This window comes from Pelobates fuscus, chromosome 5, assembly GCF_036172605.1.
Source record: "Pelobates fuscus isolate aPelFus1 chromosome 5, aPelFus1.pri, whole genome shotgun sequence".
NCBI classification, from domain to species: Eukaryota; Metazoa; Chordata; class Amphibia; order Anura; family Pelobatidae; genus Pelobates; species Pelobates fuscus.
In genome coordinates, this window is record NC_086321.1 from 293,539,067 (window position 1) to 293,563,252 (window position 24,186).

General features: G+C 42.9%; 1 protein-coding gene across 1 annotated transcript in view; it reads right to left on the minus strand.

Moving 5' to 3' along the window:
• The window catches only part of CCDC124 (coiled-coil domain containing 124), a 49,624-nt gene extending 39,616 nt beyond the window's left edge, over nt 1-10,008 (minus strand). The window contains exon 1 of the mRNA XM_063457323.1: nt 9,930-10,008. The gene's annotated coding sequence lies outside the window, so the exon portion shown is untranslated. The remainder of the gene's footprint in view (nt 1-9,929) is intronic.
• Nucleotides 10,009-24,186: the final 14,178 nt, after the last annotated feature.

A 24,186-nucleotide genomic window follows, 5' to 3' on the forward strand; every position in this document is an offset into this window, starting at 1 on the left:
AAAGAGTCATCCCTAAAAAGGACTCACGGGCCATTATACTCAGAGCCAGGTTACAGGCTCTTATTCAGGTGAGAAGAATACCTCCACCTTCATTTCTGATACCTAAAGTTATAAGGATTTCAACACCAGGGCGAATTTTCCCTGTTCTCTCTTTTTGTTCTTTCTTGAGGAACATACAACAAAAGGATTGGATATTACTCAGATACCTTACATACCCTTGAGAAATTGCCGGGGAGTAAGTGATTAATTATTAAGCGCTACACACTCTCACTATCACATATTGGCTGTGTATATAGTGGATTTATTGTACTGGATTATAATAGGATTGGAGAGTTCCTATTTTTTGTGTGTGAGCTGCTGCACTAAGAGCACCTTATTTTGGAAATTATTTTAAGCGCCTGTTAACACAGATCACTTTGTATACTTGTTTTCTTTCTTTAGTGTGTGGGAAAATCACGGCTTATTTTTGTTTTCGTGTTAAGATAGAGTGTTCTTTTCTAATAGATTTTTAAATGAATGGATTAAAAGTGAAGTTTTAATTACACCACATTTTCTACTGAACTATTTTGGATGGCTGAAAACCCTTGGTCCTGTGGTGGACCACCTTAAATAGGTTTTATAGAAAACTTTAAGGGTATAGTTCTTCCTATACCACAGAGGTTCATGCGTATCAGATTGTGTAATTATTGAGCCACCTACCTCGTAGGACACACACATTTGATTGGTAGATTATTCTATCACTAAGGACACAAGCTCCTCAACTTTGGTGTTACTAAGCTAACTCTATAATAAAGGTTGTGTGCTCATCAATTTGTCACTTATTAATTAGTTCCTCTATCACAGAGGTTACTTAGCTTCCTCTATCATAAGAGGTCATGCGCTAATCTTATTTGGCATTTGTTAATTAGCATCCTTGAGCACACAGCTCAAATCGTTCATTCCAATTCAATACTGTTAAAGGACCACTCTAGTGCCAGGAAAACATACTCGTTTTCCTGGCACTAGAGTGCCCTGAGGGTGCCCCCACCCTCAGGCACCCACTCCCGCCGGGCTCTGGGGGCAGGAAGGGGTTAAACTTACCTCTTTCTCCAGCGCCGGGCGGGGAGCTCTACTCCTCCTCCTCTTCTTCCTCGCGACGTCATCGGCTGAATGCGCATGCGCGGCAGGAGCCGCGCTCGCATTCAGCCGGTCGCATAGGAAAGCATTCATAATGCTTTCCTATGGACGCTTGCGTGCTCTCACTGTGATTTTCACAGTGAGAAGCACGCAAGCGCCTCTAGCGGCTGTCAGTGAGACAGCCACTAGAGGCTCTGGAGGCTGGCTTAACCCTCAGAATAAACATAGCAGTTTCTCTGAAACTGCTATGTTTATAAAAAAAAGGGTAAAAGCTAGCTGGACCTGGCACCCAGACCACTTCATTAAGCTGAAGTGGTCTGGGTGCCTAGAGTGGTCCTTTAATGAGCTTCCACGGTCATAAAGTTCAAGCACTCATAAAAAATGTGGTATATGTTACATAGCTTTATCTATCAGAGGTAACACGCTCAGTGAATCGGTAGCGGTTACTGAGCCACCGGTCTCATAGGACATGCTCTCATTGAGTTCGTTTCATTTTGAGGTTCCTCAAACACAGAGGTCATGAACTCCTAAACCTGGTATTTGTCACTAAGATTCCACCATCACAGTAGGGTATGCACTCTTTCAAGTCAATATTCGTTTCAGAACTTCCTAGATCATGTTGTCTTCACTTTATTCAAATGTACTTTTTCTTATTGGAACACCTGTATCTCTTACATCACACACTCATTATAGTTGATTTCTCACAGAGAGTCTTTTCATGGCACTGAAGGGGTTAAAACCCCTTCAGCAGCTTACCTTAATCCAGCGCCGGTGACCGATCCTCCCCCACCGTCAGCTCCCGAGTGGAGAGGAATGCACATGCGCGGCAAGTGCCGCTCGCGCATTCAAACAGTCCATGGGAAAGCATTTTTCAATGCTTTCCTATGGACGTTCTGCACGCTGGATGCAAATTTTGCATCCAGCGTCGCAGATGCGTCTCTAGCGACTGTCAGGAAGACAGCCACTAGAGGCTGGATTAACCCCTAAAGTAAACATAGCAATTTCTCTTCGTTTTTGCCCCCATTTTTCATGAGCTGAACTCAAAGATCTAAGACTTTTTCTTCGTACACAAAAGGCCTATTTCTCTCAAATATTGCTCACAAATCTGTCTAAATCTGTGTTAGTGAGCACTTCTCGTTTGCCAAGATAATCCATCCACCTCACAGGTGTGGCATATCAAGATGCTGATTAGACAGCATGATTATTGCACAGGTGTGCCTTAGGCTGACATCAATAAAAGGCCACTCTAAAATGTGCCACACCTGTGAGGTGGATGGATTATCTTTGCAAAGGAGAAGTGTTTACTAACACAGATTTAGACAGATTTGTAAACAATATTTGAGAGAAATAGGTACATAGAAAAAGTCTTAGATCTTTGAGTTCAGCTCATGAAAAATGGGGGCAAAAATCTAGTAAAATAAGTTTAGCATTTATAATTTTGTTCAGTGTATATATACACACACACACACACACACATTTGTGTCAAAGAGAACTTTGATTGTATATGTCCCTTTAGCATCTCCCTAACAGTCTTACTACACATCTATTTGGATGCTACAGAACAGCATAAAGTAGAATGGTCACTGATGACATAACATCACTGAATAAAACTTTGAAAATCACTTATGTGATGTTCTCTTTCCCTTCACATGTATATTACAGAAATACTCCAAGCACCATAACCACTACAGTCTGCAGTAGATAATGCAAACAGCTTCCTTGAACTAAGTAGGGCCGTTAATCTTTGGTTGAGTGTGTCAGTTGGAAGCTCTCAGTCAATGAGAGAACCAACTAGGCCATGTTTAGTTCAGGGAGACATCTCAGTTTTAGCACAGTTGCCAAACCATTCTAAAACCGTTTGACTACTTACTCTGGAAGGGAGCCCGGGCACTTCTGGCACCATAACCATTCCAGTGAGTTGTAGTGTTTAATGTACTTGAAAGTGTTTCTTTAACCCCTTAACGACGAGTGACGGACGAGGTCCGTCACTCAGGGGAATGCGTTAATGACGAGTGACGGACCTCGTCCGTCACCCGTTAAAATTAACCCCAGATCGCCGCAATCGCGGCGATCGCGGGGTTAATGGTGCTCCGGTCTGCCTCTGCATTAGAGGCAGACCGGGAGCACCGGATCGGGCTGTCAGAGTACATGTGCCCGCTCTGACAGCATGCCAGAGCGGGCACATGTGCTGTGTATACTCACCTCCGCCTCCCTGCACTTCCTGGTTCTGTGTGAAGTGCAGGGAGACGGATCTTCAGTGATCCTGCCCCCTGGTGGAAAGAAAATATAGTAAAATTAAAATCCCCCCCCCCTTTACCCCCCCTTTACCCATTTTAATAAAAAATTAACCCCTTCCCTGCCAATTGATCACTGACTACAGTGATCAATTGGAAGGGATTACATTTTACTAAGATCTGATTTTTTTTTTAACCCCTGAGGGTTAATTCTTTTTTTTTTTAACCCTCAGGGGTTCAATTTATTTAATTAATTAATTTAAATATTTTAAAATTATAAATTTAGCTAGCTGGGGAGGGTGGAAGTTAGTGGGGAATTGGGGGATTTAGTATTACGCTAACTAGGGGTTAACGTTAAAAAAAGTTTAAAAATACGCTTTAAAAAGTTAAAAAATTAAGTTAAAAAAAAAGTTTTAATAACATTTAAGTAAAAAATTTAAAAAAAATAAACCCTTTACCCAGTCCAAATAAAAATTAACCCCTTCCCTGCCAGTCGATCACTGCCTACAGTGATCAAAATACAGATCACAGTATTATACTGTTCTAATTTTTTTTTTAACCCCTGACGATTAACTTTTATTTATTTTTTAACCCTCAGGGGTTAAATTTATTTAATTAACTAATTTAAATATTGTATAATTAAATATTTTGCTAGCTGGGGTGGGTGGGAGTTATGGGAAAATGGGGAATTTACTGTTAGTGCTGCTTACTGCTAGTTAGGGGTTAACGTAAAAAAAAAGCTTAGAAAAATGTTAAATCTGTAAAAAAAAGTTTTACGAAAGTTTAGGAAACTTTAAAAAAATGAATAATCAAAACAAAAGTTTAAAAAATAGTTTTAAAAAGTTTTAAAAAGTAAAAAAATACATTTAATAACGCTCATTACCACTACACCTGGTACAAGCTAGCGGAAAAATGATCCCACGCTAAGGTTCAAAATATGCCTTTTGAAATACCCTGGGATGTCTTCTTTAAGAAATGGTATGGCTTTATGGGGTATTTGGTTTATATAGCCTGGTAAAATACTCTAAAATGGGACATGGGCACAGCGTAAAAATTTAAAGTTTGAAAAAAAATGGAATGGCTGTGTCCCAAATGTGCCCCTCCGATGTCCACATATACCTGGCAAAGGTACATACGGGGGTATTTTTGTACTCAGCAGACATAGCTGAGCAACATATGAAGTATTATACAGTGGTAGTACACATAAGGTTTGCAAAATATACTGTGCAAACTCACTTTGTGTGTCAAAAAGGCAGAAAAAACGCTTATTACCACTACACCTGGTACAAGCTAGCGGAAAAATGATCCCACGCTAAGGTTCAAAATATGCCTTTTGAAATACCCTGGGGTGTCTACTTTAAGAAATGGTAGGCCTTTGTGGGGTAGTTTGAATTTAAAACCTGCAAAGATGCTTGGAAATTGCACATAGGCCCGGCGTCAAAATTCAAAGTTCGGTCAAAACTGATATGGCTTGGTCTCCTATATGGCACTGTAGCTTCACAAAATAGTGCCATAGACATACAATGGGGGTGTCCTTTTACTCAGAAGACTTAGCTGAGCATAATTTGGGGGGTTTGAACTTAGTGGCACACATGAAATATACAAAATGCCCAGCAAAAATGCAATCCGTATGTAAAAAATGCACAAAATTATTTTTTACCACATACTTTGGCATGTAATGGTAAAAAAATGGGGGCATGTTAAGGCACAATATGCACCTTATGAGATACCCTGGAGTGTCTTCTTTTACAAATGGTAGGCCTTTGTGGGGTGTTTTGAACAGTAAAACTACTATAATACCCCAAATGGAAGCATAGGCTCATTAAATCCGTCTCTCAAAATTCTACTGTGAATACTGAAAAGGACAGGTCTCCTGTATGGCACTGTAGCTTCACGAAATAGTGCCATAGACATACAATGGGGGTGTCCTTTTACTCAGAAGACTTAGCTGAGCATAATTTGGGGGGTTTGAACTTAGTGGCACACATGAAATATACAAAATGCCCAGCAAAAATGCAATCCGAATGTAAAATATGCACAAAATTATTTTTTACCACATACTTTGGCATGTAATGGTAAAAAAATGGGGGCATGTTAAGGCACAATATGCACCTTACGAGATACCCTGGAGTGTCTACTTTTACAAATGGTAGGCCTTTGTGGGGTTTTTTTGAACAGTCAAACTACTATAATACCCCAAATGGAAGCATAGGCTCATTAAATCCGTCTCTCAAAATTCTACTGTGAATACTGAAAAGGACAGGTCTCCTATATGGCACTGTAGCTTCACGAAATAGTGCCAAAGACATACAATGGGGGTACCGTTGTACTCAGCAGAAGTAACTGAACACATAATAAAACTTTGTACAGGAATAGCACACACCAAATTTACAAAATACACATGAGAAGTTCTTTGTTATAAGTTTGTGTGCGAAAACCCCCAAAAAACACAATTTTACTCCAATATTTAGCAGAGGTTGGCGGTAAAATGGCTACGTAGAAAGTGTCAAAACAACCTTAGGTAAATAGCCTGTGGTGTCTACTTTATATAAATATATACTTTTGTGTGGCAATTTTGTTTTCTTTTATGGCTATTAGGCTTACAAGACAAACATACCAAATTCTAAAATCGCTCCACATAAAAAGTTTATTTTACTCCTTGTGCTTTGTGACCTGTAACTACCAAAAAAAACTGAAAATCCCAGACACATTATATATTCTGTAATTCAGAACAACTAAATGAATTTATTTTTAATTACTTTCCTTAACCTGCACTAATTATGTACACATTATTATTGCAAAAACTGTAAAAAAACACACAAAAATTCATTTTTTTGCATATTTCTGTATTTTTTTTATAATAAATAAGCATTTATATATACATGTGTTACATCAAATTAAAGCCCTTTCTGTCCTTTAAAAAACGGTATATAATATGTGTCGGTGCAATAAATTAGTAAAATGCAAATTGCAGTTGAACGCAAATAGCAAAAAATGCAAAAAATGCCGTTGTCATTAAGTGAAAGACAAGCTTCTGAAGCTCTGTCCTTAAGGGGTTAAAAGGGACACTATAAGCACCAAAACAATGTTATCTTAATGGAGTGGTTTTGGTGTATAGTTTATCACTGTGCAGTTTAACAGCTCAATTCTTTGTCATTTAGAAGTTATTTCTCTATGTTTATGCAGTCCTAGTCACACCTCTCCTGCATAGTCTCCCTACACATTCCCTGTGAAGAGAAATCTGTTTAACCTTCCTTTACTGCACATTTTGTTTAACATAGAATTGATTATCCCCTGCTCTGTTAATACCCTGCAGGAGCCACCTGTGTGCGATTAAAGTTAAATTAACAGAGCAAGAGATGAAAACTTCATCTAGCAAATAACATCTAACATATATTACCAAACAGCTATTTCAGTTCTTCATTGAAAGAGGAAAAACAGTGTTGCTGCTTTTCCTCCTCATCCATTTACCATGTTCTTTTTGGGCCAATTACATCTACCTCTATGTAGATATTTAATTCAAGTTATTGGGAGGTTTCTATGCTGACACTCTACGCTGATGAGCTAGCCCTACATAGCATGGCTTAAAGAGACAATGTAGGCACCGTAACTGCCTTGAAGTGATTACAGTGTCTAGAGTAGCCAGCACCATCCTTTCCATTCCTGGTTAAACAATTTTTAATGCTGAACATCATGGAGCCCGTCCACTCTGTGATGCTTGGGCTAATGAGGAAGCATTAGTGTAGCAAAGGTCGACTGACCGGCTTAGAGTGTCAGCTGAGTGTTTTCAGTCAATCATAACACCCACTGCGGGTATGAATGGGTAATAAAGTGTGTAATCTGTCTTAGCTGCATTCCTTTAGGAACATTTAGTTAGTGTTGAACTTTTCGAAATAGTACCAATTGGAGGGACAGTGCCAAGAACCTAAGAAACCATAACTAAAGCAGTGAGATTAAATATTGGTAAGTGTATTTTAGCGCATTTTATTATTTGCGGTTTCGTTTAGGTGTGATTAAGTGGCACAAAAAGTAAAATAATGTCAAACAATCGAATTTGCTAAAATACACTTTTACCCCCAAATTCTAGGTAAGACAAATACTATATGAGTTAGTTATTTTGCTTAAATCACACCTGATTGAAATGGCAATGGATGAAAGTGTACAGACATTCCTCACTTACCGACCGGGTTCAATTCTTATGACCCAGTCGTAAAACGAATTGGTCAGTAAGTGAGGATGCGCTAGCAAGTATGCGCAAGAGAGCAGGTCTACGTTCAAAGGAATTCCCTAGAACATAAACCAGTTCACTAACGCAGGAAATCCTGCAAATCTATGTTCTGTAAAATTCCCTAAACATGGACCAGCTCTCTAAAGTGGGGAACCCCTTGAATCCCTATGCTAGAGAGCTGGTCGCAAGTGTGAGCTGTCGTAAAACAGGCAAGTTGTACAGTGAGGACCACCTGTATATCATAAAATTAGCTATTAAAAACTTCTGTTCTTATGAACTTTGCAAGCCCTCCCCCTTTTCCTGGAAGAGACTATCAGAGGCTTCTCATTGAGTGTCCTCCACAGCGCTCAAAAAGACTGTTGGTCTGAGAAGGAGATATCCTGGGGAAGGCAGATTAACTCAAGTAGAGCACCCCATTAGCTCAGGGGAACTAACAGAAGCATACCTCCACGGCTAAACCAAAAATAAAAGACTGTCAATATTCCCAAGGAGACCAAAAAAAAAAAATTATATATATATATATATATATATATATATATATATATATATATATATTATGGGAAGGTTAAAAACTATAACACAAAACATGCCGGTATATAAATATCAAATGAACAAATAAATTATAGATATTCATAGAAGATACATTTACAATGAATAAATGTGGTCATATCAGCTCTAACCGTGTCATTATATCAAATAGCAACAGGGAAAGAAATATACAGCAGTTGTTTTAGGTACTGGCTTATGAGCTAACAAATGCAACAATGTAAAAATTGTGTAATTAGCCTCCCTGTTACAATTTAGTTAGTAGCAAAGGGAGGAGAAAGGAAACACTCCAGTGGTACTCAAGCATTCCAGTTGAATAGAGATGCTGTGTTAAGGTGCCAAGTGGTTTGTAGAGCATACGAAATCTGCAAACACCCCAAAGTTATATATTAACTACTCACTGTGGGGAGCACCGAGACAATCAGTTAATTGTATAGCCTGGATTTTTCCACTAATCTAATTGAAAAATTAAAGGACCACTATAGGCACCCAGACCACTTCAGGTTAAAGGGACTCTCCAGGCAGAGTCTTTTACTCACCTCGTTCCAGCGCCGGGAGCCTCGTGAAGCCGCGCCCCCTATTTCGTCAAAATGACGAAAAAGGCGGCGCGAGCAGAGAGCAATCAGACGCTTCCATTTGAGCTGACTGACAGCTCAGCTCGCGGTCTTTGCCCGCCCCCCTCCTCTGCTGACAGGCTGGAGAGAGAAGGCGCGCACACAGTGCCTTCTCTCTCCTGCACACGTCAGACGTATTTTAAGTACGTCTGACGTATACAGGGCCTTTTTAGAGCCCTGCATGATAGGAAGTCCCTCTGGTGGCCGTCTGAGTGACGGCCACTGGAGGTATTCCTATCAATCAATGTATACACTGTATTTTCTCTGAAAATACAGTGTTTACATTAGATTGCCTGCAGGGAGCTATAGATCATACCTGAACAACTACATTAAGCTGTAGTTGTTCAGGTGACTAAAGTGTCCCTTTAATTAGGATTAACCCTTTCTGCAGTAAACATAGCAGTTTCAGAGAAACTGCTATGTTTACCTACGGGTTAATCCATGCCTGTAGTGGCTGTCTTATTGACAGCCGCTAGAGGCGCTTACGCGCTTCTCACTGTAATTTTCACAGTCAGAAGACGCCAGCGTCCATAGGAAAGCATTGAGAATGGTTTACTATGGACTGGCTGAATGCGCGTGCGGCGGTGGAGAAAAGGTATGTGTTTAACCCCTTCCTCACCCTAGAGCCTGGCAGGAGGGGGCCCTAAGGGTGGGGGGACCTATAGACCCTATAGTGCCAAGAAAATTTATGTTTTCCAGGCACTATAGTGGTCCTTTAAGGGCTGCAATATCCAACTAAGAATAAAAATTCTCAAACTAATCTACAGTCACAGCTTGGCTATTGTAGCTTCAATTTGACGATTTGTATATAATGTAACATCAATAGTTTAGTAAATTATGTTTATTCATTATGTAGGTTAATGAATTCTCCCATAAAAACCCAAGACCCTTTAATAGTACTACACTGCTAATTTGAAGCCTGCCTTATAGAACACATTTGATATCTACAATTAGAAGGACTATCATTATCCTCCCAGAATCCTTTGCACCCCTTTCGTAGGATCCTTCTATTGAATGAGTTGTCCTTTCCCACCCTAACCCACAGTCTATCTCGGCTTCCACACATTGAATCATTACCTCCTTCCCTCTGTCATACGTCTCCATCTCCCCTACCCTCAATGCAGTGCTCTACCCTCCAAACCTATAGAGCTTAACGGATTTCTGAATGGGCTTATCTGGGTTATCACTCACCATCAATGTTTCCAGAAAGGTGGGCGCACATACACGGAAGCCGCGCATGCCAGGAGTTGACGCGCTCGGATGACGTCACTTCGTGGAATGCGCGTGCGCGCTGAGTTTTTTTTTTTTTTTTAACACGGTGAGCCCGCTAGAAGATGTGCGCATGCGCGCGGGCTGACTAGCGCGGCTGCTTGCTTACAAATTGAAAAAAATAAAAGTGGAAGTAGTTATAGTAACTAGCGTCTACTCTACGGCTCTAGCCCATTACATGATATTCTATATTGCGAATGAGCGGGGCAGATTTAGAGGAATGTGGGTGAATGTGCACACAGCTAAGCTGGGGAAAATTGCAGAAATTTCCAAGTTTGCTTAGTTCTGTTTGACATTTTTAATTCACCAGTGACTGTCTAGCAAGTCCTGCCTTAGTGAATAACTCTCACAGTAAGCTGTAACGTGTGCATGGTATAAAATAAGGACAGACTCCCTAGGAGTTAAAGGGACACTCCAGACACCCAGACCACTTTTGCCCATTGGAGTGGTCTGGGTGCCAACTCCCATCACCCTTAAAGGACCACTCTAGGCACCCAGACGACTTCAGCTTAATGAAGTGGTCTGGGTGCCAGGTACCTCTAGGATTAACCCTTTTTTTTTTATAAACATAGCAGTTTCAGAGAAACTGCTATGTTTATAATGAGGGTTAATCCAGCCTCCAAATCCTCTAGTGGCTGTCTCATTGACAGCCGCTAGAGGCGCTTGCGTGATTCTCACTGTGAAAATCACAGTAAGAGCACGCAAGCGTCCATAGGAAAGCATTATGAATGCTTTCCTATGCGACCGGCTGAATGCGAGCGCGGCTCCTGCCGCGCATGCGCATTCAGCCGATGACATCGCGATCAAGATGGAGAGGAGGAGGAAAGCTCCCCGCCCGGCGCTGGAAAAAGAGGTAAGTTTAACCCCTTCCTCTCTCCAGAGCCCGGCGGGAGGGGGTCCCTGAGGGTGGGGGCACCCTCAGGGTACTCTAGTGCCAGGAAAACGAGTATGTTTTCCTGGCACTAGAGTGGTCCTTTAACCCTGCAAGTGAAAATGCAATAATTACCTTGCAAGTTTAAGTCTTCCTCTAGTGGCTGCCTATCAGATAGCCACTAGAGGGACTTCCGGCTTCTTAGAACACGAAAAGTGTTTTAAACTATGCTGGACGTCCTCACACAACATATGAGAGGCTCCAGCGTTGCTGGAATCCCCATAGGAAAGCACTGAATAATGCTTTCCTATAGGGAGGTCAAAAGCGTGCAGCCATTGCCGCTCATTATTATTATTTATTTATTATTGCCATTTATATAGCGCCAACAGATTCCGTAGCGCTTTACAATATTATGAGAGGGGGATTTAACTATAAATAGGACAATTACAAATAAACTTACAGGAACAATAGGTTGAAGAGGACCCTGCTCAAACGAGCTTACATTCTATAGACGAGCTTACATTCTGCACATTAGGTCTTCCCTGCTGGCTGACGTCGGCGGAGGAGGAGCGTGGGTGGAGCCTGACATCGGCGTTGGATTCAGATAAGTCACTGAAGGGGTTTTAACGGATATGTTTTCCTGTCACTGGAGAGTACCTTTAACACATAGCAGAGTCTTTACCTCGTGCCTATAATAAAGTGTCATTTAGGGGACTTCCAAGCATCAGAACAATTCAACTCAATTAGGTTTTTTTGCGCTCCATCCTGTCATTCAGTGTTAAACCAGAGACTTACAATTTGAAGCCCTATGCTACTTCCTAGTCCTTAAAAGGGCACCAGGTCATATATATTTGGGAATTGTTATAGACCACAAACTAGGCAACAATGTGCAATGCCAGTCAGCAGTTGCTAAGACCTGTACGGTATTGTCATGCATAAAAAGTGTCATTAATTCCCTGGAAGAAAATATAATTTTGCCTCTTTATGAATCAATGCTAAGACCACACATAGAATTGAGGATTCAATACTATCTGCAAGGCGCTGCTCCCTCATTTCCATACCAAACTGTACTTTTTACCAGAAGGAAGAGACTCTGGTTTGAGTTGTTATAGCTGCCTACTAATACATCACCTGGATTCAAGACTTATCTGCAAGGCACTGCTTCCTATGGTCCTATGCCCCAAACAGTTCAAGGGAAATCAGTGATAAGTTTGGTAGTCTTTTACAGGTTTTCCTGCAGGGCCCATAGTCTGTGGGCAGGAGGCTGGCAAGCAGGCTCCTCCAGGAGCTTGTGGCAAACTCACTTTACAGCCCCTGTGCCTCCCACCACAGCACCTGGCCCCCCACCACAGCCCATATCCCCCTCTCTACAGCCCATACCCCTTATACTACAGCCCATGCTTCCACTGTACAGCCCATACACCACCTTTTACGCCCCTACCCCCTTCTATAGCCCCTGTTCCCCTCTCTACAGCCCCAGCATGTATGCAAGAGTGTATTTGTGTGTGTGTGTGTGTATATATATATATATATATATATATATATATATATATATATATATATATATATATATGTATGTTTGTGTGTATATGTACAGTGCCTTGCAAAAGTATTCACCCCCTTGGCATTTTTCATGTTTTGTTGCCTCACAACCTGGAATTAACATAGATTGTTTGAGGATTTGCATAATTTAATTTACAGAACATGCCCACAACTTTGAAGATGATTTTTTTTTTATTGTGAAGCAAACAACAAATAGGACAAAATAATAGAAAAAGTCAATGTACATAACTATTCACCCCCCTAAAGTCAATACTTTGTAGAGCTACCTTTTGCAGCAATCACAGCTCCAAGTAGCTTTGGATAAGTCTCTATGAGCTTGCCATATCTTACCACTGGGATATTTGCCCATTCCTCCTTGCAAAACTGCAGTCTGACCACAGATTTTCTATTGGATTGAGGTCTGGGTTTGTACTAGGCCATTCCAACACATTTACATGTTTCCCCTTAAACTCAAGTGTTGCTTTAGCAGTGTGTTTGGGGTCATTGTCCTGCTGGAAGGTGAACCTCTGTCCTAGCCCCAAATCACACAGAGAGTGATACAGGTTTTGCTCAAGAATATCCCTGTATTTAGCACCATCCATCTTTCCCTCAACTCTGACCAATTTCCCAGTCCCGGCTGCTGAAAAACATCCCCACATCATGCTGCTGCCACCACCATGTTTCACTGTGGGGATGGTGTTCTTTGGGTGATGTGATGTGTTGGATTTGCGCCAGACATAGCGTTTTCTTTGATGGCCTAAAAGTTACATTTTAGTCTCATCAGACCAGAGCACCTTCCTCCATACATTTTGGGAGTCTCCCACATGCCTTTTTGCAAACTCAAAACGGGCCATTTTATTTTTTGCTGAAAGTAATGGCTTTCTTCGGCCACTCTGCCATAAAGCCCAACTCTATGGAGCGTACGGCTTATTGTCGTCCTATGTACAGATACTGCAGTCTGGAGTGTGGGTGGGTTGGTGGGTGGGTGGGTGAGTGTGTGTCAGGATCATATCCTGACAAACAAGACTTATGTTCCTTTTATTTCTGTTCCTTTAAAACAAGTTCCTGCTCTGATTTTATTATTTACCACTAGTGACCTCCCTTTCCTCCAGTTCTGGAATCTCACCTGCTCATGTTTAATTACTTTCTTCAGCAACAAAAGGCTTGGATTTATTTAGTTAAAAGTAATATTACAAATAAATACAATTATAAAATATGTAGATATAAAAAAAACTTCCAGGTTCCTTGGGTCACATGTGTCAACCGGACGTAATCAGGGCCATCTATAATATGAATAGGACCCTGGGCAAATAATTTTGTTGGGTCCCCTCGGCCCTGCGACCCTCTCAATCCACCAACCCCCAAATTACGCCCAACCCCCAATCACACTGACATATTGACACATACACACACAGACAGACATATTAAAACATTCACAGATACATACTGACACACACATACACTGACACACAAATATATAGTGGCAGACATATTGACACACATTCAGACATACTGACACACACACAGACGCACATACATACACACACAGACACATACACTGACAGATATACTGACACACATACAGACACATAGACTGACAGACGTATTGACACACACACAGACATGCTGACACACACAGGCATACTGACATACACACAGGCATACTGACATACACACACAAACACACACACAGACACATACACTGACAGATGTACTGACACACACACAGACACATACACTGACAGAAATACTGACACACACACACTGACAGAAGTATTGACACACATACAGACATGCTGACACACACAGGCATACTGATATACACACAGACACACGGAAACACAGACAGACGTACTGACACACACAGAAATACTGACACACACACTGACAGAAGTATTGACACACACAGAAATACTGACACACACAGAAATACTGACACACACACACTGACAGAAGTATTGACACACACACAGACATGCTGACACACACAGGCATACTGATATACACACACAGACACACTGAAACACAGACAGACATACTGACACACACACAGACAGAAATACTGACACACACATACTGACACACACACAGACAGAAATACTGACGCACTGACAGGATCGGGACAGGGATCCAACACGCAGAGTACAAACAGGAGAAGTTACGTATACCGGACCTTAGAATGGCCGGACTAACGTAAGGAGTAAGCAAAGAATGGTCTAGAGACAAGCCGAGGTCGAGGGAACGAGAGAGCAGGTAAACGAGAGACAAGCCGGGTCAAAATGGTAATAGAGGTAAGCAGGGTAGAATAATACAAGCCGGGTCAGAACCAAAGAGACAAATAGAAATAAGAGCGCTGAGTGACTAGACTAGCTAGAACCACGACAGGGCAATGAACCAATACACAAAACCTTATTTTATACCCTGGTTCTAAATAGATGATCACGCCCCCGACGAGTCCTGATTCGTGCTCAGGACTTGATTGACAGGTCGGAACGGATAGTCGTCATGACGTCGGCTACTAGAGCCGCGTCATAAAAGGAGGCGGATCAGAGGCGTCCGGCGTGTAAACGGCCGAGAGGACTGCGAGGAACGAGTGAGTCAGCCCCTCTGAGAGGGCGGAATTCTAAGTGTCTCACCTCCTCTGAGGTAGAGACAACAGGTACCCTTACAGTACCCCCCCTCTCAGAAACGCCCACCGGGCGGAAGGAACCGGGACGAGACGGAAACCGGGAATGAAAAGCCCTGCGGAGGCGAGGAGCATGCACCTCCTCCTGGACCACCCAAGACCTCTCCTCAGGACCATATCCTTTCCAGTCCACAAGATATTGTAACCTCCCCCGAGAAATTCGAGAATCGAGGATGGAGTTGATCTCATACTCCTCCTGGCCCTCAACCTGAACAGAGCGAGGGGAGGGTGCAGCGGAGGAAAACCTGTTACAAACTAGAGGCTTCAACAAGGAAACATGAAAGGAGTTAGGAATGCGCAAGCCAGGTGGAAGGGCAAGGCGATACGCAACAGGATTAATTCGAGTCAGAACCTTGTAAGGACCAATGTAACAAGGCGCAAATTTCATAGAGGGAACCTTCAAGCAAATGTTTCTGGTACTCAACCATACCCTATCCCCTGGAACAAAAACCGGAGCCGCCCTTCTACGCTTGTCTGTGTGTTGTTTGAACAACGTGGAATTATGAAGGAGAATTTGTCGAGTCTGATCCCACAACTTCCTCAAATTGGCAACATGGACATCAACCGACGGTACCCCTTGGGAAGGGGAAACCGAGGAAAGAATAGGAGGATGAAAGCCATAATTCATGAAAAAGGGGCTAGAACGAGTCGAATCGCAAACGAGATTGTTGTGTGCAAACTCCGCCCAAGGAATCAGACCGACCCAATCGTCCTGGTGTTCGGAAACAAAACAACGCAAATATTGTTCAATCTTTTGGTTGGTGCATTCAGCAGCTCCGTTAGACTGGGGATGATATGCAGAAGAGAAATTCAATTTGATACCCAATTGAGAACAAAAGGATTTCCAAAAACGGGAAACAAATTGGGAACCTCTATCAGAGACAATTTCGGAGGGTATACCATGTAAACGAAAAATCTCTCTCGCGAATATCTCAGCCAATTCGGGAGAAGACGGAAGTTTAGGTAAGGGCACGAAATGAGCCATCTTAGTAAACCTGTCAACCACCGTGAGAATAACAGTCTGTCTTTTAGAAATAGGCAAATCGACAATGAAATCCATAGCCAAACAGGACCATGGTCTCTCGGGAATTTCCAAGGAGTGCAAGAGCCCACAAGGAAGCGTATGAGGTTGCGTAGTCTTCATACAGACCTCACATGCCCCGACGAAATCCTTAATATCCTTACGTAATGAAGGCCACCAGAAATCTTTAGAAATCAAGGAACACGTCTTGCGTATGCCAGGATGCCCAGCCACCTTGCTGTTGTGAAAGCAATGCAACAGTTCCAGTTGGAGTTCAGGAGGAACGAAGTGCCGTGCCCCGGGAGCCTGTCTGGGAGCCAGATGCTGTACCTTCATGATCTCGGCAAGCAACGGGGAGTGTATCCTGAGATTCGTGTTGGCGATAATATTGCACTTGGGAACTACAGAGGACAAAACCGCATCAGATATAGTAGAGGGTTCATGTTGGCGAGACAAAGCATCGGCCTTAGAGTTCTTAGAACCAGGTCTATAAGTGAGCACATAATTGAAATGAGTGAGGAATAAGGACCAACGAGCTTGCCTGGCGGACAAGCGCTTGGCTTCCCCAATATAGGACAAGTTCTTGTGATCTGTCAAAATAGTAACAGGGTGCAAGGTCCCTTCCAATAAATGTCTCCACTCCTTTAAAGCCATAATAACCGCTAATAGTTCCCTGTCACCAATGTCATATCTGCTTTCAGGCCCAGACAATTTCTTGGAAAAAAAACCACATGGATGTAACGGTTTATCCACACCTAATCTTTGAGACAAGATAGCACCTATACCTGTCTCCGAGGCGTCTACCTCGAGTAGAAAAGGCAAAGACGTATCAGGATGAACTAAAATCGGTGCTGAAGCAAAAAGATCCTTGAGTGTTTTGAAAGCAACGAGAGCTTCAGTAGACCGAGTCTTAGTGTCAGCCCCCTGTCTAGTCATATTGGTAATAGGCGCAATAATAGACGAGTAGCCTTTAATGAAGCGCCTATAATAATTGGAGAATCCAATAAACCTCTGAATGGCCTTGAGTCCCCTGGGCAATGGCCAATCTAAAATAGACTGGAGTTTAACCGGATCCATCTTAAACCCGTCCCCAGAAATAACGTACCCAAGAAAGTTTATCTGAGACTGGTCAAAACTACATTTCTCCAATTTGCAGTACAATCCATGTTGTAGAAGTTTGCGCAATACCCTTCTGACTTGTCTGTGGTGAGTCTCAATCTCACTAGAGTGTATAAGTATATCATCCAGATATACAATAACGCAATCAGGTTGAAATTCCCTAAGAACTTCATTAATCAGGTCCTGAAATACTGCTGGTGCATTACAGAGACCAAAAGGCATTACCGTGTACTCATAGTGCCCGTAACGGGTATTGAAAGCTGTTTTCCATTCGTCTCCCTGTTGAATTCTCACCAAGTTATACGCCCCTCTGAGATCTAACTTGGTGAAAATTTTGGAGCCTTTTAAACGATCAAAGAGCTCAGTAATCAAAGGAATCGGGTAGGCATTTCTAATAGTTATTTTATTCAATCCCCGATAATCAATACAAGGCCTTAATGTACCATCTTTCTTATTCACAAAAAATAACCCGGAGAATCCAATAAACCTCTGAATGGCCTTGAGTCCCCTGGGCAATGGCCAATCTAAAATAGACTGGAGTTTAACCGGATCCATCTTAAACCCGTCCCCAGATATAATTTATGTCCCCCCTCCCTTCTTACCTTTACTGGGAGGAGGGGGGACATCTTTCTTTCCCTGGTGGTCCCAGTGGGGATTCCCTGGTGGTCCCAGTGGTAGGAGTGAACTCTAGCCCTCGCTCCAGGGCTAGAGTTCACTCTCGCGAGATTTGGAGCGTTGCCGTGGTAACTGCGGCAACGCTCCAAATCTCGCGAGAGGAGGACCCGGAGGAGCTGCTGGTAACAGCTCCCGGGTCCTCTCTCCCTCCCCTGCTGGTCGGCTGTCAGCAATGTGCCTGCAGACCGGGGAGGGAGATCACTGATCTCCCTCCCCAGTCTGCAGGCACAATGCAGGGCTGGCACTTGGGCAATGTCAGCCCTGCATTAGCCGGCAGGGGAGAATCTCGGGGGGGGCAATTGCCCCGTTGCCCCCCCCCCTGGATCCGCCACTGCCTCTCCCAAGCTAAAGAAACAGGTAGTAGAAGCCTATGATCTTTATAGTCATGTATAGAGGACAAGATAGAAACACCCAAGGCCTGTCCTCTAGAGGAACTTAGGTGCGAGCGTTTCCCGGGCGGTTAGGACAGTTTAGGCGTAGGTGACCTCTTGCTCCACAATACATGCACAACCCCTCCTTTCTCCTGTACTGTCTCTCCTCTTCTGAGAGACGAGTATTGCCTATCTGCATAGGTTCTGGAAGCGCTAAAGTAGTAGATTCAGGACTTTGGAATGAGGGAGCTAGTCTAAAGGAAGGTCTACGGGTTCTATCTCGAGTGTTCTGTCTCTGTCTTAAACGTTCATCAATTCGAGAAATAAAAGAAATTAAATCCTCCAAATTTTCAGGAAGCTCTCTTGTGGCAATCTCATCTAGAATTTCGTCTGATAGTCCGTTTAGAAATACGTCCATATAAGCCTGTTCATTCCACTTGACTTCTGCTGCCAAGGATCTGAACTCTAAGGCATAATCAACAAGGGTTTGGTTATGTTGTCTAAGACGTAACAGTAGTCTAGCAGCATTAACCTTTCTACCTGGAGGATCAAAAGTCCTTCTAAAAGCAGTGACAAAGGCGTTATAATTATAGACTAACGGATTATCATTCTCCCACAAAGGATTAGCCCATCTCAAAGCTTTATCAATGAGTAGTGTGATTATGAATCCAACCTTCGCCCTATCTGTAGGGTAGGAGCGGGGTTGTAATTCGAAATGAATACCTATCTGGTTTAAAAAACCTCGACACGTATCCGGAGAGCCACCATAACGTACAGGGGGAGTTATACGGGATGAAGCACCTACTGTGGCTACCTCTAGGCCTGAACTTACAGGAGAGATGGATGCAGTACGCATCTCTTCTGATTGGTTACTAGAACGAGATAGTAAGGCTTGCAACGCTAGAGTCATCTGGTCCATTCTATGATCCATGGCCTCAAATCTAGAGTCAGGAGAACCGACCTGAGTGTTTGTACCTGCAGGATCCATTGGCCCTGTCGTAATGTCAGGATCGGGACAGGGATCCAACACGCAGAGTACAAACAGGAGAAGTTACGTATACCGGACCTTAGAATGGCCGGACTAACGTAAGGAGTAAGCAAAGAATGGTCTAGAGACAAGCCGAGGTCGAGGGAACGAGAGAGCAGGTAAACGAGAGACAAGCCGGGTCAAAATGGTAATAGAGGTAAGCAGGGTAGAATAATACAAGCCGGGTCAGAACCAAAGAGACAAATAGAAATAAGAGCGCTGAGTGACTAGACTAGCTAGAACCACGACAGGGCAATGAACCAATACACAAAACCTTATTTTATACCCTGGTTCTAAATAGATGATCACGCCCCCGACGAGTCCTGATTCGTGCTCAGGACTTGATTGACAGGTCGGAACGGATAGTCGTCATGACGTCGGCTACTAGAGCCGCGTCATAAAAGGAGGCGGATCAGAGGCGTCCGGCGTGTAAACGGCCGAGAGGACTGCGAGGAACGAGTGAGTCAGCCCCTCTGAGAGGGCGGAATTCTATGTGTCTCACCTCCTCTGAGGTAGAGACAACAGGTACCCTGACACACACACACACAGACATACACACACAAACATACTAACATACATTTAGCCACCCTCCAACCACCCTTACCTTTTCTGGAGGGTGGTTTACCTGGAGTCCAGTGGCAGGCTGAGGCAGTTGGGAGTTCCACTCTGAAACTCCCCTCCTCCCTGCCTTTCTCCTCCTGTGCGGCTCTAATCTCCGGTGGGAGGAAGTGACGCGCGGCACTCACTTCCTCCCAGCTGGCTGCCGAACAGGAAGGGGCCCGGTCGCGCTGTTTAAGCGTAACAGCGCTCGACTGGGCCCCTGCTGGCACATGCCCACCGGGTGGCCCTTTGTGCATGAGCCACCCGAGGGCCCTCTTTAGCATGCGGGATGGTGCGGCTGTGTGCAGCCGCACTGCCGGGTCCAAGGGGGGCTGCGCAAATCGCGGGGCCCACTGAGCAGCTGCTCTGGGGCCCCCCAGGAGCAACTGGGCCCGGTGCAGCTGCCCCGTTTGCCCCGCGCTAAAGACGGCCCTGGACGTAATGCGCTGTGACTGATTTGCATTGTGGCATTTGTAGTCCTTTTTCCCTCTCTCTGAATGTCTAATAATATGGCCGGAATAGTTCTCGTCAGCCATTTTGGTTGAGGGCAACATGATAAAAGTTTGTATGTTAAGAATAGGATAAAGAAGAGGACGAAATTAGTATTCTTCATACAGATAATGTACTTATAATGCATAGCGACATTTTGTATTTGAAACGTATTTTGTCAGGAAAAACATACATTTAAAATCATATATTGGTTAAAATACTTAAATTAAGTAAAAAGGAATATATTTTTAAAATATGCATCACAACATACCCATACATATACCATAATAATTAAAGTGCATAGCAGTATTTATATATAGAGAGATGATTTTTTTTGTGAAAAACACATATATTTAGAAGCGCATATTTACTAGAATATTTAAATTCAGTGAGGTTAAAAGATTATAACGTGAACTCATTATATGGATCATATATTGAATTGCATAAGGTAACAGATATATTTCAATTCTAGAGAGGGTTGAGACATGATTACAATTATACAGCTAGGAAATATACTGAGAATACCATAATTTATAAAAAGTGGAGGGACTTATAATGTGAGAAAAAAAAGGCTATTAGCTAAAAAATAGACGCTATAAAAAGTGACATGATAAAAATTAAAAAGGTTGAAATCAGCGTTGAGGCCATTAGGGTGTAAAGTATCTAAATAATACACCCATTCCATCTCTGTTTTTCCGAGTTTTTTAACCATGTCGCCGCCTCTCCAGTGTTTGGTAAGGATTGAAATGCCCATGAATTTAAATTTTTTGGGGTCATTATTATGTACACTGAAATGTGAAGAAACAGGGTGACTTTTAAAGCCTTTCTCTATGTTGCGGCAATGTTCGCTTATTCTAATTTTGAGGGGTCTAATTGTGTTTCCTACATACTGGAGGCCACAAGGACACTCCAACAGGTATATAACATTCTTGCTATTACAGGTAATTGTATTTTTTATGTTGTAAATCTTATTATATCTTATTATGGTACCGTGTGTGTGGTGGAATGAATAGATGTATGGATGAATGATTACGGTATATGCAATTGTATTTCTTCTAAAAAGGTTACAGTGACTCTTGTCTTGTTCTCTTCTGTTAGGTATTGTAAATCTGTCGTCAGCAGAGTAGCTCCAAGTAAGTTGAGAGGAAAAGTGTAAAGGTGTATGTTTTATACTTTGATTAATCCCTTCCTCCTAGTCCTTATAGGCACTCTGGAAAGGAACTAAGAGAGAGCCGTCAGAAGTACTGCAACTGCAGAGTCAGCCAGAGTAGTTTCTACTTTGTTATCGATGCCAGAAGCTACTGCTTTAGTCTTGCCATTTTCTGTTTTTGCTGGAGGTGATATTGATGTCACCCCCAGCACTGCATGAATCACAATTTGTCTGGCTGATGAAGAGCACCTGCTAGTGCTACATCGACCCGCAGTCAGGGCTGCCAACAAAAAATTTGGGGACCCGCCCACGAGTCTGCCCGCAAGGCTCTTCCCGATGTTGTGGGTGTAGAATCAGAATATGTGTAAAGGATGTAGAGTGCACGTGTAATGGATGTAGTGTTTGTGTGTATTAGATACAGTGTGTGCAGCGGATGCAGAGTGTGTGTTTGTGTAGTGGATGCAGTGTGCAGAGTGTGTGTTTGTGTAGTGCATGTGGTGTGTGTACAGTGAATATAGAGTGTTTGTGTAGGGGATGTAGTGTGCGTGTGTGTGTATTAGATGCAGTGATGCAGTGAATGCAGAGTGTTTTAATGTGTGGTGGATGTAGTGTGTGTATAGTGAATGCAGGATGTTTGTGTAGTGGATTAGTGGATGCTGTGTGTGTGTGTTACTGTAGTGAATGCAGAGTGTGAGTGTAGTGAATGCAGAGTGTGTGTTGTACTAGTGCAGGGGTATTCTACTTCGGCACTGCAGATGTTTTGGACTACATCCCCCATAATGCTCTTACACGCATAATGCTAGCAAAGCATCATGGGAGGTGTAGTCCAGAACATCTGGAGTGCGGAAGGTTGCCTATGCCTATACTAGTGTATGCATTTTGTGTAAATGTTGTGCAAAATGAGCATTTTTTTTTTTGACACATTCTTTTAATAAATGTTATTCCCCCCTCCCTGCTCCTTACCTGGTCCAGGGAGGGGGAGATTCCATTCCCTGTTGGTCCGGTGGCATGGTGGGGTCCATGGCTACCTGTAACTGCAGGGGGGCCCAGCACACTGCGTCTGTACATTACAGCTCCTTGCTCTCAATCAGTCTCGCGAGCATGGCGTGCATGCTGCGCGGAACATTGCCATGGTAACCCGTGGCAATGCTCTGACAGCTGCACGTCTCATGAGAGTTGAGTGCGAGAAGCTGTAATGTACAGATGCACTGTGCTAGGCCCCCCTGCAGTCACTGGTAGCCGGGGGCCTGCAGCTGCACATAGATATATATATATATATATATATATATATATATATAATATCGCTATGTCAAATGTTAGGCCTGGGACTGCCAAAGCAGTTCGGGCCTGTGACAATCGTCATGTTTGTCACCTCCTGATAGTAGCCCTGCCCGCAGTGGATCATCTGTTTCTGCAGAGTCTGTTAGAACTTTGCCCACTATCAGTTACAAGTCTACTTCTCCTTGCAGTACTACTCCTTGCAGTGGCACAGTTACCACCACCAGTATAACTCTGCCAATTTCCAGCACCAACACTGGAACTAGCGGCATAAATATCGGTGCAGGCTAGAACTCTGCCAGCTTCCAGTGGTCGCGTTTTTGCTGCACATCCACCTGCAGCACTGCCAGCAGGCTGAAGAATGTGTTGCATCAAAGCAAAGTTTGGGAGATGGGGGCTTTACACGTACAAACTTTGCAGCAATAAGTAAGCAGGGGGAGAATGTTGAGTTATCTCACTAGTGCCAGAATAAACCATCACCTCCACAGCCATCACAAAGAAAGGGAAGAGGCAGAAAGTATTCAACTACTTCTAGTACCACTGGCTCTGTAGAAGTGCCACTTATGCAGAACAGGTGAGGTGTTGAAAAGCCAAGAGATAGTGGTATTGCCAACCAACAACCACGGCCAGTTAGAGCATCGCAACGCAGCCAGCCCACCCTGGAAAAATTTAGGGGAATCCACTCCAGAGCTATGTCCAAACAGCAGGTCAATAAAATCACAAGACTTATTGGCCGATTGTTTGCAGTTGAGGTACTTCAATACTTATGATAGACGGGAAGACCTTTACACAGCTGATGGAGCCGTGGCTCCACAGTATGATCTTCCCTCATTACGTTTTCTGCAGGAAGATAGTCCCTTCACTCTATCATTCCTGCATTGGAGATGTGGACAAATAGCTTGCAAAGGCTCCTGGTCAGTCTGCATTTTTCTACTGATTTGTGGAGTGCACCTAGTGGCCAGCATGCCTTTATTTCCTTTATACAGAAAAAAACAACAAGCAAAAAGGCGCTACATTCAATATTCATGTGTAAAAAAAAATATATAAAAAGTTAAAGCAACACCTTACCAGTGAAAAAGCTCCAAAAACACCCAATAAACTAAATTCAAGATAAAAAATATGTGCTATACCTTTAAAAATGTAAAGTGCAGAAAAGTGAAAAAAGTGTCAGTGCAATACTCAATACAGTGTCAAACAATATCAAATGCAATGATATTAAAATAGTTGTGCAAATTCACAAGTGTATACTGTGATAAAATGTACTAAAATAACTTAAAAGAAGAGTAGGAATATCACACTACTCATTGCAGGCATATGTAGGAACATAGTACATAGAAAGAGACAAAGGGA